The sequence below is a fragment of the Vicugna pacos genome, chromosome 6 (assembly GCF_048564905.1).
Source record: "Vicugna pacos chromosome 6, VicPac4, whole genome shotgun sequence".
Lineage (NCBI taxonomy): Eukaryota > Metazoa > Chordata > Mammalia > Artiodactyla > Camelidae > Vicugna > Vicugna pacos.
The window spans coordinates 24,689,204-24,707,735 of NC_132992.1; the positions used below are offsets into that span (position 1 = coordinate 24,689,204).

Sequence of the window (18,532 nt, forward strand, 5' to 3'; positions counted from 1 at the left end):
GAAATGGTTTCATCTACATAAGGTGCTAAATATAATAAATTCCAATTTTTCAAGTCTTCTCCAAGTTTTCCTTCCCAGATTTGTTTGTCTCTTAATACAAAAAGTATCCATAAGTAAAACTCTGATTTTCTTTAAAAAATTCCTTCTCTGAGCTAATGAATTTATAGAAACTTTATGTGTCCATTTGTGTCTGGGGCTATCCTTCATATGTTCACTCCATTGCCATTTGGGAAGAATCTTTATATATGCAGGGTGTAAAAAACAACAGGTCTGGAAAGTGTACTTGTTGACTGAATACACATCCTCTTACGATATTTTAAAGCAATAAGGATCTGGCTTCATAGGAGATACTTATTAATCTCGGGCAATTGCTTGTGTGAGTCAGCTTAGCCAACATTTATTACATATCCCTTATGTTTACAGAGAAGAAAAATAAACAGAAACCAAAACTTTGTAAATTGATAATGCTTTTATTTTTAGAGCTAATTTTCTCCCTCCCAGAATTTTGTGTCCCTTCCTTAGCACTGCATTATGTGTTCAGACTTTCTTTTAATGAAAATAGTAACAGCCAAATATTTATAGTCTGATCAGTCCTCTTTAATGCTCGCACTGAATCCTTCCCACCCACTCCCAGTAGTTAAAAATAATCAGAACTCAAGGTATTGGCAACAGCCTGGACTTTGCTCACCATTGACCTTTCTCCTACATGATCCAGTGGAAAAGGAATTTTCTGCATGAGAACAAAGACTCTAGTACAGTGAACATGTCATCCTGAGTACTCCTTTGATTTTCCTGATATTATGAGGATTTAAACAATTTGACAATTTTATAAAACTGAGAGAAAATGTCAAGGTCTTCTTATGATTTAAGAGTGTGACCACTAGAAGTCCTAATGTTTTTTCAGCCTTTTCTTTGCTGGCTTAAAGTAGAGAGATGTTTAAGGACAGTTTCTTTCTTTGTAAAATGAGAATAATGATGGATGAAGTAGAACAACATAAGTGGTTAGAGAACTGTGCATCCTAGATTATACTGAAAAGTGTGGTATGATGATTGGTAGAACAGAAGGGTGAGAAGAATGTTGACATGGTATTAATAAAGGTTTCAGGGAAGTGATACCTGAGAATCAATGAAGAATGGTGAGATTCAGCACTAACAAATTAGGGAGAAACATTCCAAAACCATAAAATAATAGAAGTGTTGAACTTAGAGAAGAGTCTTTCACCAAGGGAAAAATTGTTGGTAAGAAGTGCTTTATATCTGAGTAGCTGAAATTAACTCTCTTCCTACTACTTCTCTTGAAACATAGCAAATACTTCTCCCCAAATGCCATCAGATCAAAGACTTTTGGATGTTTCCTTTAGGACCAACCGGATTGATTTGTAGCTGGTGGGTACTAGAAAATCACAGATGAAGATGACTCTCTAACTTGGCTGATGGACTACACACTAAATTCTTGTAGATCCTAATGTTTACAATAAGAATGATAAATATTGACTTAATCCTTGAATAGGTAATCTGCATGTTACCTTAAAAAAATAGAAGTCCCAATTGTTTTCCAGGCAGAAAAAGACTGAAGGGAAAATGAAGTGAATTTTCTTTTTCACTTCTCTCCTCTGCCTATATTCTCCTTGTTGAAAGCTATGTCCGTCCGGTATTCCTTGGCCCATTCATGGAAATCCTTACAAAGTGTATTGATTGGGGAATTATTAACTTATTCAACCCTACCAAACTTCTTTTAGTAAATTTAACATATAGTCATTTAAGTCTATTGTCTATAAAATGTAAATTGTGTGATAACTACTTTCTCCTTTGTTTATATCTTAAAAATTTTTTATTGGTCTAGTCAGTTTACAATGTTGTGTCAATTTATGGTGTACAGCATAATGTTTCAGTCATACATATATGTGTATATACATGCACCCCAATGTTCATAGCATCATTATTTATAATAGCCAAAACGTGGGAGCAACCTAAATGTCCATCGAGAGATAACTGGATAAAGAAGCTGTGGTATATGTATATAATGGAATATTGCTCAGTCGTAAAAAAGAATAAAATAATGCCATTTGCAGCAATGTGGTTGGACCTAGAGATTGTCATTCTAAGTGAAGTAAGCCAGAAGGAGAAAGAAAAATACTATATGATATCCCTTAAACGTGGAGTCTGAAAAAAAAAAAAGACACAGGTGAACTTATTTATAAAACAGAAACAGACTCACAGATAGAATGGTTACCAAGGGGAAAAGGGGTGGGGAGGGATAAATTGGGAGTTCTAGAATTGCAGGTAATAGCTACTATATATAAAATAGATAAACAAGTTTATACTGCATAGCACAGGGAACTATATTCAATATTTTGTAGTAACCTATAATGAGAAAGAATATGAAAAGGAATATATGTTCATATCTCAAGTCCTCAGAATCTTGGCAAAGAGACTCCATATTAAATAAAACTAAGTATAATTAAATCATATGGTTTCTGGAGAGAAGTCCAAAACAATTTCATATTTTTAGTAATGCTAATCTTCAGGATCATGTGATAGGCCATTCAACAGAGTCCCTTTGATAAGTTTGCTCTCAAGTGCTGCTTTTTTTTTTTAACAAGAAAAGCAGCAAGAAATAACTGGATGTTTTGGTCAGTTTTGTCCAAAGATACTGAAATTTTGCTCCATATGAGGCTTAATATAGAAAGTAAATTATGAAATTGGATGCTCAGACCTTCAGTAGTGCTATTTTCAGGCCTGAGTACAGCCACTAGAGGAAATTCCCAAGTCTTTTTTCTAGCTGATACTAACTGGCTTTCATCCTCCATGGTTCCTGGAAGGAGCAATTTAACATGCTAAGGAGTAACTTGAATGTTGCATACATCTCCCTGTTTCATTTGAAACCATGAGCTAGGATTCTGACTCATTTGAACAATATCCAGTTACTTGAAGATAGTTCTCTTTTTTTTTATTATTTTTCAGACATCCTCTGTAACCAGAAGAACTGTAGGAACAGCACTTCCGTTCACAGACGGAGCAACTACATGAGGTCATGCCAGCCTGGTCCTTAGTAAAACCAGTCAAAGCCACCAGTGTCAAGGTAAAGAAACTAACCACCAACTTACTGTTTAAATCCATCATCTTATTGAGTCCTAATGCCAAATTGGTCCTTGCTTTTTATTTTGTCCAGAACATCACATCCTAATTGTATAAGACCTACTGTTTCTTCAAAGCCTTCCTCAAGTCTCATCCATCCTCAGTATTTGTCCCAATCACAGCAACTTTGATAATGGCTGCCTTATCAATGTTTAAAATATACATTGATACACATGGGCTACTTTATATTTCTTTTATATATATGTATATATACACGTACACACATACATACATACACATACAGTTTATTTTTTATTATTTCTAAAATATTTGTTGACCGTAAATTGACCACTGTCCCTTTCTCATGGACTTTGTTGTCTAGTGAGACTTCTAGGTGAAAACTATCAATAATGAGAATGTGGTGTATGTGTTTCTGTAGGGAGCTGTGGTAACCCAAGGAAGGGTCATATAAAACAGACTGGGGACTCAGAGAACACTTTTGGGAGACACCAAGAATCTCCCAGTGAGCCAAATAAATATGGGGAGGAGGAAGGGTATTTCAAAAGATGGAGCAGATGTGCAGAGCCATGGGAATGTTTGAAGCTATAGTATATATTCAGAGAATGGCAGGTTGTTCAGTGTGGCTAAAGTTAGGTTAGGAGTCTTGGGGAATAATGGGACATGAAGATAGTTAAACCATTCTAAGGAATTTGAATTTGTACCTTTTGACAATTGAGAACACTTGAAGGATTCTAAACAGGGAAGTAATCCTATCATTGCTGGATGTTAGAGATAACTGTGACAACTGCAGTGCTAGGGGATAGTTTGGAGAGCAGTGACATTGACAGTTAGAAAACTACCCTATCAACAGCAGAAAAGATTAAAGTTGGTAAGGACCTGATCTAGGAAAGAGTTAATTCAGGGAAACTTAAAGTGATAAAACAAACAGATTGCTGAAGTATTGGCTGTTGGGAGGAAGGGGACATGAGGCTTCTTGGATGACTCAAGGTTTCTGGCTTTTATCATTGGACCAAATATGGTACATGAAAATAAATAGAGAATAAGGAATGAAGAGTAGAAGAAGAGATGGTGGAGGAGCACAAAGTAAGGGAAGGGGGTTTTAAAAATGAGTTCAGTTTTGAATATGGGCTTTTTGACATCAGTTTTTGATATCTAGTAGGACATTAAAAGTAAATGTCAAGAGAGAAGTCTGGCTGGAGCTTTATGTTTGAGAATTACTAGCAGAGAAGTGGAGTTAAAATCATGAACTTGGGTAAGATTGGCCAGGGAATGTAAAATGAGAAAACGGCCAAGGACAGAATTTTGAGGAGTACCATCATGAAGGCTGCAGACAAGAGGAAAAGCATGGGGGAAGAGAATGAAGGATTGTCGGAGAGGCAGGTAGAAAGTTGGACGAGCACAGTGTCCAAAACTCCAGAGAAGGGAATTAGATGACTGCGTTAGTTTCCCAGGATTGCCATTAACAAATTACCACAAACTTAAAACAACAGAAATACACTTTTTAAGAATTCTGAAGGCTAGAAGTCTGAGATCAAGGTATGGGCAAGGCAGTGCTGCCTCTACAGCCCTTGGGAAGAATCCTTCCTGCCTCATCCTAGCTTCCAGTGGCCATCATCAGTCCATGTTTCTCATAGCTGCATCACTCCAATCTCTGCCTCTCGTTTCACACGACCTTCTTCTCTTTGTGTGTCTCTATGTCTTCTTCTCTTCTTAGAGGATACATTGGATTTAGAGCCCACGCTACTCCAATAGAATCTCATCTCCATTCTTAATTATTTAAATCTGCAGTGAATCTGTTTCCACATAAAGCACATTTTGAAGTCCCAGATGGACATGAATTTTGGGTGATACACTAACCCACCACAACGGTCAATGACTTCACCATATGACCTTCACACATCTGACAGATCCTTTGCCCTCATGAGAAACCATGGCTTTTCTCTGGGAATTTCTCAAATCTATCAAGGAGAAGATGAATTTATAGAAAAAAATGAGAGAGAGAGAGAAAGGATGGAGAGAGAAATAGGCTCTAGAAGGAGAGAGGAAGCAGAGTTGATGCTTATCCTTTACCAGGTTTCTTCCCTGGGTCAGCGCTTCAGTGCCCCATCTTTCTGTGGAGCAGGAACTGTGCACTGAAAATTGTCCCAACACGCAGCTAAGATCCTCCACAATGTGAGGCAGGCCTAGGAATGTAAATCAAACTCATGCCCTTACAGCTCAGGAAGACAGAAGAGTCGAAAGAGTTGTGGGTTGTTGGGTTGGGGCCCTGGTGTTCATATTCCCATGTGATTTCTTCTGGGCCTATTGTCCACATTGTCCTTCTAAAGCTGGCCACTTTGTGGTTTGCCTTCCACTTATTACAGCTATATATCATTCATCAGTTAAGTCAAAACCCAGAAAAGAAAAGAAGTTATTTCCAGGCAGTACTGAGGTAAGGTTAAACGCATGACTGGTTTTATACAAAATTAAACTTGTCTCTGAACTAGTGCCTCAGAAAAGACAATTCCCACAGTACATAGGTAATTGTGAAGAATTAAACCCAAATTAACAATGGAGATTTTAGGGCTGACTTTATTCTCCAGGTAAGCATTAGGAGCATTAGGATTGGGGTTATAATACATATTGGAAAAAACGAAGATGACAGCACTGAACAGTAGTATTTTAGCAGAGAGAGAATTGACAGATTTTCTGCTACTTCAGTAAATATCAAGACTGAGAGAATCTTTCTTCACCAGATATTTCTCACTACCCAATAAAAATCCAAAGGCAAGTCAACTCAGTAGGGTTAGCCCGAAATAGTTATTGGAATCAAGCCATCCTTTTTCTGCATCTGCTCTTCAATATGTATTAAGAGCAATGTGACCAAACATGAATTTCATGGCTATTGCTGTGTCTGGGCTGGACCTTGAGGGTAGCTTTGACTTGACAATATTCTTACAAAATTTCTCATAATTTTTTAACCCAAAAGATGTTCATCTGTCAAATAATCGTCATTATTATTGCCACTCATCCTCACTATCCCATCTATTCCTACAACACTTTTTTGTTCTAACATTGTTTACTGTAGATAGAGTGGGAAAGCCTATCGTGGATCAAACCTAAAGGAATTTTTCCATTAAACTTCCAGGGGGACTCATGACATGTCGGTTTCAAAGGCAACATTATCACATGATTTTAGCAAATGTAGACTTTATTATAAGGACAAAATTATATCACATTTTTACCACACTATCTAAAACAGGATTTTCGAAGTTTATCAAAGGTGTTTTCCCTTTCCACCCCTAGATAGTACTAATAACATTTTCCCTAAGGAGCAAACACATAGGCTCAGAATCTTTAGTATAGACACCATGGAAAATCTATCAGCTCTGACGTGTTAGATAAAATATATTTGCCATTTCTAAAATAGGAGCTCATGATCTAGATTGACCCACCCTATTCATGGGACGGATATATAAAGTGCTTTAATAATATGCTGTGGTCAGAAAAGCACTGAGAAAGACACCATGATCCAAGTTTCCATCTCACTTGCCTGCCTTAAGAGTAAAATTCTGTTACCAGATGTGTAAGGCATGAGGAGCAACGCAATCAGGTATTATTATCCCCATTATCATCCGAGAAAGATTTGACTTGTCCCAGTGCTACTGTTGATAACAAAGGGGTCAGTTACCCAGGGTAACTAAGTTTAGATAAAGCTAAAAGAAAAGAAAGAAGTCCAAAATGAGACTCTGTCTGAACTGGGCAGAAATGGTCAGGGAACTGTCCAGTGTGGTTCCATGTGTAGAATGAAGGCTGGAGACAACAGGTATCCAACAGAGGAAGGTGGAACGTTCTGCCTGCTGATCAAGTAAATGTTCAGCTAAATCTACCATTCTGCTTTCTGCTGAAGACAGATAATGCTGTATGAAAATGGGACATTTGCTTAAATGTATGGCTGACATGTTAGCATAACCTGAAACAGCCCCTGAACCCCAAGAGATCTATGTAGGGAAAAACAGCAGTCTAAAAGCAGCTAGCAATATTTAAAGTATTATATCAGGTACCAACTACCATTTGAGAGTTCAACTCCAGGATACACACATACATAGACGTGGGGATTGAAAGGAATTATTGTGACTCTGGATCAAAATGGCCCTCATCCTTAAAGGTATATGATTTAGCTACAAATACTGACTGAGCTGATGTTTGGTAAGATCCATCTCATGCTGTAGAATTGTGTCCTTATAGTATCATTTAAATAATGAATAAAGAAGTCAGTTTTTAATGTTAATCATAGAATATCATCTTCTCGGTAGCTCCCTCTCATGATTCAGAAATCCCACAGAGATTTGAAAAGATATTGCAGGAGACTTGCATTTTTAATAATGGTATCTTTTGTCAGTTTTTAAATCAATAAGTGAAATCATTATTTTAGTGGGGTTTTTTTCTTTTTATATTATAGCTTAGGAGGGCCCTGGAGGTAAATTGTATGTGGGCAGTGGTCAAATGTGATGAGGAAGGAGGGTTCATGACATGGTCACAGCTCGAATTGTTTATCAGTTTCCTCAGCACGCTAGCCCTTCATAGTTTTGAACACTGTGATTCTTAGTCATAAAGCATTGCTTAAAGGCAGAAAAGCAAATGGAATTCTGATGTTCAAGTATAGTTCATAAACTATGTAAATTGAAAGAATAATAATATGAAAACCTGCTCAAAGTTGTAGTTTCATTCATCTAATCAAAGATCCCCATGTAAAACATTGGGAATTTCAAAATCAAATGCTAAACAGAAAAAAATTATTGAGGCAATTAATTTTTTAGAAGTTTTCTTACTTATTGGCAATAAAGACTATCCATTCTTAAAATCCATTAGTTACCAAGAATTACCCACAAATACTATCCTGAAACTCCTCTTGTGTTAGCATTTGAAAGGAGAATTGTATGTATGTATATCCACACCCACACACACGTTACCAACCCTAAGCTCATACTGCTTGCCACATGACCCGCCAATAAATCGAGGGACAATTTATATTCAAGTGTACATTTGGCCCAAATTCATATACTCTATTATATGTTATTTTTTTAAAACATATACTATCAAATCATATTTTATCTTACATAAGTGATTTAAAGAATATGCATCACTTGTTTAAGTGAAAAGTAATTTTTATATATTATGTTTATTACTGAGCAGTTATTAAAATGAGCTTTATAGTATAATAATTCATGATCTACTGATTAAAATAAAATAGGCTTATTTAAAATCACATCACCATGTACCATACAGAAGTACCATGATTTTTTTAATTCTTTAGATTATTTTATTACTATATATTAATAACAGAGGAATTTTCAAGTCAAAGAAGGCTTGGAAACACTATCATAGATTAAGTATGGAGAGGAAAAAAATTGAGAAGTTTCATAAAGTAACAATAGTTGCCCCAAATGACAATAAAAATACTGTTTATCAGTACTTGTTCCTTCAAGGAGAATTTGCTGATATTAGAGGGTGCCTGAATGTCTGAACAATAATAAATAAGATGTGACCATCCATTCAGAATTTGTGAGACATCTATTATGTTCTCTGTCAGTTCATCTGCTATGTTCTGGAATTCTAATACTGAACAAGGTGGGCAAGATTCTCGCTTTCATCAGGGTTATAGTTCAGGAAAAGAGGCAGACAGTAAACAAAGAAAGCAGCAAAAAATTACAGTTATAAAGAGAACTGTGAAGGAAGCTGAATCACAATAATATAAGTATAGTTTTTGAATTTTCAGCATTAGGATTAACCTTCGATATATCGTGGAAGCTTAACCATACTTGGAAATAACTTGCCTGTATTACCAATCTTGGCATTATAAATATAAAGGTAGAGATAACTGGGCTAGTGAGATGAAAGCAGGACAAAAGGTGGAAAGAAATGAGAAAGGCTACTATCCTCATCTTGTAAAACTGGAATTCATGAAAAAATATTATTTGTAACTGCTCTTTTTAAGAGTTACCCCTAGCCACCTGTGACAATTTAATTTCAATTTGACTGTATGTCAAGTGCTCGGTATTCACCCATGAATAGTGGCTACTATGTTGAACAGAATAGATGTGAACATTTCTGTTATCACCGAAAGTTCCATTGGACTGTTCTGTCCTATGGTGAGCGGATAAAGAGTAATGATTGAAGAATAGGGTTTGAAGTAGCAGAGGTGGTCAGAGGTGGAACTGAGATTTGTGATGTAACTAGCGAAAGGTGAGACAGGAAGGTGGTTGCATCTTCATCAGTCAAGTCAAGAATGTCAGTAGTAAAGTGACAATGCTTAGTTGATTATTTTATATTCTGATAAAGCACAATATTTAGAATCATGGAGGTAACCGATATAAGCACTAAAAATAGAAACCATACGTGTACTAAGAGACACTAAGTGAGGCTCAAGAATATTGGCTTTAATTGTATATCTCTTGGTGCTGTTTCATTTTTAATCATTTGCATGTATCACTTTACCTTTAAAACTTTAAAAAAAATCAATCTAGTTTCTTTTGAGGAAATAAATTGTTAGGGAAACGAGTTTAAGGGGCAGACTATGGAGATTTTGTAACAGTTCAGGGAATAGATATTGGTTTTTCTTTGCCATCAGTAGACAATCCAGTGATCAAAGTCTGAAAAGAGAAGGTGGGAGGACACCAGTGTAAGGGAATAAAGAATTAGAACAGAACACTGATGGAGTGAAGATCTTTGATGTTGCCAAAAGTCGGTACATACACTGAATTCAGGGTTTTGTCCTATTTGTGGACAGTGCTTTTTTTAAAGCAACGTTATTAGTTTTAATAATTACTTAATATCATCTACTATTCATTCCATATTCAGATTTCCTCAACTGTCTTAAAATGTCTTTTTATAATTAATTTGCTTCAGTCAGGATCCAAGCAATATCCACAATTAGTATTTGGTTCGATGTGTTTCTTAAGTCTCTTTAATCTACTTCTGCTTTCTACACTCCCCTTTTAAAAAATTTATTCAAGTATAGTCAGTTATAACATGTCACTTTCTTGTCATGTACAGTGTTTTTGACTCTTATCTAACAGTGATTTGAGGAAAACACATGTAGTTCAGCTCAGGACCTGAAACTCACCCAGGGACTAAGAAGATGTTTAGAGAAGGTTTTCATCTGATCCATACCCTGTCCCAACACACAGACTTGCCCTAGCTAATCAAAGAAGGACATCAGATACAGAGCTGGAGGGTGTCAAACCTCATTAAGGAATTCTTGGAAAGAATATGGATCAAAGTTATGCCATTCCTTTTGTATACTTGAGGAATAAACAGTGATCTTACAGCTTTTTGCTGAAACCCACTGGTCTCGGGTTTTTTTAAAAGAAGTATTACCATGACAATATTTGACTAAAATATTCTCTTGCTGCACCAAAAAATAAATCTGAGACAGTTTAAAGATCTAAATATGAAATGAAAAAATTTAAAATATCTAAGCAACAGTAAAGGGCAGTGATTTTTCTCTGCAAAGAATGGGAGTGAGAGAATCGGGAAGCAAGGCAGTGAGGGAGGGTGATGAGAGGAGTGAGAAAGGGAAGAAGGGGAAGAGTTCAAGAGGGATAAACAGGGGGCCTTGAGTCTCTTGGTATTTGAATGTCTTTAAAAAAAAATCTGAGGCAAATATGGCAAAATGTGAAAACCTAATAGAGCTTGGCATGGGTGACAGCAACAAATTGGTAGCTGACTTAGAGTTCGCTATGGTCCAGACACTGTTCTAAGCACATTACTTTTTACTTGCCAAGCTGTTTGCTAAATCTTTTCCCTGTTCTTTTCAGTGTGGTCAAACTACTTCACAGTTTGAAAAGTAAAAGCAGGGGCAAAATATTAATATCTGAAATCTAAGTGGTGGGTATATGAATGTTCATTATACTGTTTCTGGTCATTTTCTGTATGTCTGAAATCTTTCGTCAAAGAAAACATGTTTTTAAAAAATCGATTGTTAAGATTGTTGTAGTTAACCATTAATAAGAGACCCTAGAGTATAAGGAATGCATTGAAGCGTTTACGATGGCCTGTGCCCAGATATCTAAGGATTGCTCTTTTTCTCACTAGAGTTCCATTAAAATGGGAAAAAAAATTAACACATTGAAAGCCATTCAGCTTTATTAATTACTATGTATTAAGTCCACACATAGATTAAATAAAGCCTTTCAAAATCCACAGTAGGACCTTAATCAAAATACAGATTACAAGCATTCAGAAACACTCTTGTTCTTCTGATACAATGATCTGAAAATTGTGACTTCTACGATTTACAAAACTGAGGCTAATCATTTAGTAAACATGGATAGACATTAATTTTGTGACATTTTGCTGAAGGATTACCTATACTTTTCTTGGATATCTGTGAAGAAGTCCTTATGTCAACCATATCAACTAGTATTTATGACTTCTATGTGTTATTATTATGAGGATACCACAGGACTTCAATGAACTGCAGTCTTTTATCCTTAAAAAAACAATTGGCAGAACTATTTAAAATTTCACTGTCACTTTGTAAAGAATCACACTGGTTACCTATAGAGTATAGATTGTAGTTCTGTTCAGAGGAAATGTAGGACATTGCATCAGAGCCATGCTTGCCCAGCCCTGTACCACTCAGGTCTCCATTTCTTCCCTCCTCTCTTCCATCCAGATTTCTGGTGACTGAGAAGGGCCCAAAGTTCCCACGCCTTCTTTGAGAAAAGGGCTGGATCTAAAGATAACAGACATCAGTCATAAGACACTGGGTGGGCTGTGGGAAAGAAAAGAATGCTTCGGGGTGAAGCTTCATTTGAACAGCGTTTTTGTGGTCTTTATGTCTGGAATGTCTTCACCAATCTGAGCCTTAGATCTCAACTGGTTTTATTATGAGATGGAAACAGTCAACATCAAAATCGTTCATAATCTTCCGATGAGTTATAACTCGATGGCCTGCTCTCTGAGTGGGAAGTGTAACTTCTCTTTGAGTGGTTGTTTGTGTTGGCACTCAGGCAGCTTGGCCCCACTAGGGATGATCCTCCAGTTGGACCATTGTTTCACAGAACTGGACGGTCGTTTGATGAAACTGACTGAACTAGCCTCTTGTTTTGCTATCGTGTAAATAGAGTCCAATTCTCTTCCCAGCCAAGAAGTTGGCTAACAGCCCAGCTTTAGATACAAAATTGGAGATGTGGATCCAGCTCTTAAGGAGTCTAAACAACATCATGTCCCTCTCAGTCTTGCTCTTAAATGAGTAAGAATTTCCTTTCTAAAAAAAGAATGAAAATAATAAATAGGTTTTTCAAAATGGCCTTGAAGCCCATACTTGAAAATACAATGTAAGGCTCAATTCAACATAAATATTAAGCATTTAATAATAATACAAATAGTAATGTGTATAGTAATACAAATAGCCTTTATTGACTGGCTTCTGAGTGTCAGGTATTCTTTCAAACATTTTCCAAACACAGACTTATCTTTATAAAAACCCTATGAAAAGGGAATTAATACTCCCATTTTATAACTGAGGAACTGAGGCTTGGAGAAATTAAATAGTTTACCCCAATAGCAAAATCAGTGGTGGAGCATAGTGGGGTTTAGAGATGAGGTAATTCAGCCCCCTCCCCTTACACAGGAGAGAACTGGAGGTCTTAGCAGGGTGCATTGTCAACATGAGGAAGTCCACTTGAGTCCATGGAGATTACATTCTTCTCTCCAGAGAGGGAATGGGACACAAACCTAGGCCTCCACCCCAACCAAATCAACACTGAGCTCACACCTCTGTCTCCTGATGAGAAAACTTAGGACCGAGAGTCCATCCAGGTAGCTTGCTCACCATCAGGCATTTCCTTAATAGCAGGGCCAAGGTACAAGACATCAAGTCTTCCTCTAGATTCTTAGCCTGATTCTCTTGACTGAATTTGGATTTCTCCGTCAGTTTTTTTGTGTGATTTTAATTTGCTTTATTCTCTATGTTTTTAAATTTTCATTCAAAATGGGTTTGCTCTCACATCCATCTTCTTTAATTATCTTCTGAGGATAAATTTTTGGAAGTGGAATGTTTTTGGCCAAAAAGTTTACAATAGTTTGACACCAACTGATAAGCAGCATAAAGTGCATAACGATTGCTGTCCCATTCAAATGTATTCATGAGTTCATCTCCTCATGCCGAAGTACACACAATGTTATTTGCCAATTTAGTAGATCAAAATAGCACCTTATTTTAGTTTGCCTCTCTATAATTATGAGTGAAGTTAAACTCTTTTTGTATACTTCTTAGCTTCCTGATTTACTCTATAAATTTTCCCCTTTAAGCAAATTTTGCTGATTTCCTATTGGCATATTTGTGGGGTTTTATTTATTTATAAGGGTTTTTTTAAACATAGGAGTTATTATCTCATTGACAAAATGATGAGTGGCAGTCTAGGCCTCTCATTGGTGAGAAGAACCCTATGTGAGTCAGTTAAAACATTGGAGAAAGCCCCCCATCCTTGCCTGAAGAGAGCATAAGAATCCCGGGTGGCCTGCACACCCCTCTGGAGGTGTCCAAGACCTGTCCCTCAGTAATCCCTGGTTGCATCTACTGGTGTGGCATTTCTGGTTGCCTGATGTTGACTCTGAGTAACTTGGTGTATCTGCTTCAAATGAACTTTTTATGCATGAGTCAGAGTTTCCCTTTGTTTTAGGGTAGGCAAGCCTCCAGCACAAATTTATGACCATTTCTCTTTATTAGTTAAAAACTATCTGGATAACAAAGGTCCATATACATGGCAGACTTTGGTCTGAGACTCCCTTTTTTTCTAAGAGGATAATCCTCACTAATCCCACATTTCTTTGGCAGCTACTAGGAAAAACATAAAGTTGTGTGTGACCAGATTGGCTACGTCAGTCCATAAGACAGACCTTTGTCAGACCCACAAATGGACATTCTGTGAATGTTTCTGTACCTTCATTGGATTGTTCTCCTAGATGGTGGCTGCCTATCAGGAATGAGACTGAATTTACCTACAGTTGAGAAAGGAAACACTACTCCTTGTCACCTTTTTCTTATCAGAAGAAGAAATTTAAGGAATTCAAGGTTATTTGTTTATCCAATGTGTTCTCTCTCACCCTCTCATCTCTGTCACATCAAAAAACACTTATAAACAGAAGACATCCAGAAAGAGAAAGAAAAATACCATATGATATCACTTATATGTGGAATCTGAAGAGAAAAAAGACACAGATGAACTTATTTACAAAACAGAAACAGATTCACAGACATAGAAAACAAACTTACAGTTACCAAGGGGAAAGGCGTGGGGCGGGAAGGGTAAATTGAGAGTTTGAGATTTGCAGATACTAACTACTATATATAAAATAGGTAAACAACAAGTTTACACTGTATAGCACAGGGAACTATATTCAACATCTTATAGTAACCTATAATGAAAAAGAATGTATGTACATGTATGACTGAAACATTATGCTGCACACCAGAAATTGACACAACACTGTAATACGACTGTACGTCAATTAAAAAAAAACTTACACACAACTGGAATAGGATGTCTGTGTTGAGAAATTATGACTAACAAGTAATTACCAACTCTGCTGCCTCAGCACTGCACTTTGTTGAGGCCTCTTCCACTCTCTTTGTTGATTGATTCCACACACTGATTTCAGTTTATTTACAATCACTCCCTCCCTGCTCCCCTTCATAGTTTCTTTATGGTTTGTAGCATTCAGAGAATAAGAAATTATCTATGACAGTGACTCCTGCTTCCTTCTCTAAGTTATTTACCTGCCAGAGCATCACCTTCTGAGAATGAGTGACCTACTAATCCTGTTCTGGGTTTATTTTAGAAAACCAAGCATAACATATCTGGATCTTCATTATCCAGGAAGTGCCCCAGACTTCAAATGAGATGTTTAAAAGTGTGTTCACAGAGTCGTTATTGTAATGGAACAGAACGAAAAGAATAAAACTTCCTTTTCCCTCAGTTCATAAAAGTCAAAAGCAGAAACAAGTTAAATGCTCCGTGACTCACTGTGAGTTCTGATCTGCCTGCTTCTGTTGCCCTCGCAGTCTCTGCCTGAGAGAGAGAGGCTGCCACCCTTTTTATGGGGCCAACTAGAGATTCCCGCGTACCAGGAAGGGTGTCTGAAAATGATCTCCCCTTGGTTGTCTGAGGCTTTGGGGTCTCATACGATCCTTCTGTTCACTATGGGGACCTGAGGAGAGAGGTGGGCCTGGCTCTCCTTCTTCTCACCACCAGGGTCTCAGGTGAGCATAAACCAATCCGCCCGTGAGGAGCAGGACCCCGCTGCAGGTTCAGCACTAGCAGTCTCACCCTGGCTGGTCTCACCAGTGAGTGAAGTAAATATCTGTACCATGTGACTGCAGATGTATTGAGGCCCCACTCATCTCCCTTGACTAACAAGTGATTCCTGAAACTCAACTATCAGAGCTCTCCTTTTGCTGCTTAAGGTTATGATCACTATGCAGATACCTCCAGGACAGAGGAAAAGGAGGAGTGGAAGGAACTAACATGTGAAGACCTACTTTGTGCCAGGACCTCTTCAAAGCCTGTTAGAACCTGTATTTGCTGCTTAGGTAACCCTCACCCGTCTGCTAGGCGGGTGCTGTCTCTCGTCTAGAGTGGAGGTGATTTAGTCTCAAGGACAGCCAGTCAGTGTGAACCAGACCTCTCTGACCCTGGGGTCCTTGGTATTTAGGAGAAGTACACATAAGAGTGCTCAGTCATTCCGAGCTTTGCAATGATCTGGGGAGAAGTTAGCAGCACTTATGACTTGGAGAGTGTAGGAATTAGGTTGATACCTGATGAAAGAAATATCGAGAGTAACTGAAGACACTGCCTGGCTCCCTTGCAGCGTGGCTCCTGTTCGCAGGTCGTGCTTTTTCCCTCCAGGGCTCGCACCTCTTTTACTACCTGCTGCCTGATCCAAGTTAGGATGTTCTGACAGAAAAAACTCATTATGTGAAAAGAGCAACAGTGAGCAAGAGCCTCTTTCCCAGTATGTCCCGAGTGGCATCCGTGATGTATAGGAGTTAGTATATGAGGCATGAATTTGTGATGGAATAAACAGTTTCCTGCCTGCCACCGTGTAACGGGGATTTGGCAACTTAACCCACCAACCGTTTTTAGATTAGGAGACTAGAAAGGTGTCAGGATAGACTCGGAAAGTGCCTCATACATTTATGTTTGTGTCACTCTTTAGGTATGTTTTGAAGTTTGAAATAACAGATGTGGTTGGCCTCTTTGGAGGGGAGAACCCTGGACTTGGAAGGAGAAGACCAGTGTACAGTCCCAGCCCTGCTGCTCATCAGCACTGCGGGGTGGAGGCCAGCAAGGCTGTGAGCTCAGGCAGGGTCCCAACCCCTCCAGATCCCACGGGCTGCTCAGAGGGTGTCACACCTCAGAGTCTGTCACTACTAGAGGCAACAAAGCTGGACTTTCATAGTCCCTAGTCAAACAGTCCTGGGTTAAGGGCTTTCAAGTTGCTGCTAGGAAAGAGAACAGATCCAACTCTGGGCTCTATCACTTAGTACAGTTGCTACCAGGGGGATATCTTACCTCGCCTCTTAGTTTCCCCCTCTCTAATCATGGTAAGATAATTAGGCTCAAAGGAGAGAATGAAAGCACACGTTTGTCCAGTTCCTGGCACATAGTGAGCACTCAGAATTCATACTCTGAGACTCAGTTTCCCTTCTCTGAAATAGCAGTCATAAAAATGGAAATAGACTGCTGAATAATACCATACATGATAAGATAAATTGTATTATTCCATCCAGTTTTGATATCTGTGAAATCACAGCCTTGCCTACAATTCCTAATGTCTAAACAGTGCTCTTGAGAGAGGCTGAGAGACATTTCTGTGGAGCTGGGGGTGAAAGGAAATTAGTCCCCTTCCCCTGAATCTATCAGAGCTTTAGACAAAGGCCTTTATAATTCCCGACCAGCCTGGGTGTCTATTTTCTATGAATAAAAATAATGGTACCTGATTTTCCCCTAAACCCCTGTCGAACAGCCAGGTCTTGGAATTCATCATGAACCACAGAAGGGAGAAGCTCAACTTAGTGAACACAGTTTATAGTGACCTTTTCTCCTCATTTGCTCCCTGTATCCACTTTACAATTTAAGGAGAATCACTGTTTTTGGAAGTATATTCAGTTGAAATTTCATGTAAGGAATACAGTAGCAGTGATGAGGCCAGTGTCCAACAGCCAAGCTTTAGGATGGAGCTGACTCTGTATCTGTGTGCCCGTGACAACTAAGGAAATAGGACCAGAGAATAGAAACAGCAGGGTATCCGATAGCCACTGGGTCTGCATCAAAAGGTCCTCCAAACTGTCTGAAAAATGAAAGCACAAATGAGAAGTTTTAATACCTGAATAAAAGTTACCAAACATGGGGGAAACTCAGTCTGAAGGAAACAGTTGTTTCCTTACTCATGATGGGTGCAGCTTTGGGAGTTTGATGCTACAGACGACCTGAATTTGACTATTTAGAACAGACCCATTCCAATGACAAAGAGGCAGCATGGAGGGCAGTTGAAATAGCTCTCGTGTCTCCCGAGAGCAGAGGTGGGAGACCCAGCATGGCTGTGCAAAGAAGATGGCTGTCCCAAAGACTTGTCAGATAAGTGAGCTTCACCTTCACTCCATGGGGCGTGAGGTTCAAGGGCATCCCCCGTTCAACAGGGATCAGTATGGCACAGCTGACTGGATACTTCCATGAACGTTCTTTTATCACACTAACACCTGACATAGGTCCTAGCAGAGCAGAGGGGATATTGCAGGTCTAGGAGCAACGAATTCACCAGTGTGACTGAAACAAAGGTGAGGAAATAAGTGTTTAAAAATGTAAAGAGAGTAGTTTGGAGAAGATTCCAAATGATGCTAGCCTAAGGATCTGCACTTTATCTTAGTGGGGAGCCTCTGAAGACTTTGGGGATGGGAATTGGAATGAAGAGAGGAGATTAATTTGACTCTCATACATAAAATGATTTAGAAGGGAGAGGAGGAAGGTTAAAAAGACTTGTTAGAAAACAGTTTTGGTCAAGGAGTTTGAGAGTGCCTCGTTGGGTGGAGGGGAAAATGGGAAACATGGTGGGCTGAATGGAGCTGGGGGGAGCCTTGCCTGGATGCTTGTGTCTAGGTGACAGACAACAGAACCAGCTGGTGAGACCAGCTTCCCACCTGCAACAAAGACCATGATTCCACAGCCACCCTAGAAAAGCAGACAACTTGCCAAGGTGAACAAGCTTCCTCAGTAACAGGACAGAATTTCATGTTGTGATTACGAGACACAGCCTGGAGAGGCCACGGGCTTTGCTAACCCTGGCTTCCTTCAAGGAGCTGAATACTTCTGGCCAGGACCACCCATCCTCATAATTCCTGCAGAAGCTGAAGATTTAAAAATCTCCCCATTTCCATTTCCCCATA

General features: G+C 38.6%; 1 long non-coding RNA gene across 1 annotated transcript in view; it reads left to right on the forward strand.

Moving 5' to 3' along the window:
* LOC140696831 (uncharacterized) overlaps positions 1–18,532 on the forward strand; it is a 333,792-nt gene that overhangs the window by 1,213 nt on the left and 314,047 nt on the right. Inside the window, exon 3 of the long non-coding RNA XR_012073378.1 lies at positions 2,965–3,082. This is a non-coding gene — a long non-coding RNA (uncharacterized lncRNA). The remainder of the gene's footprint in view (positions 1–2,964; positions 3,083–18,532) is intronic.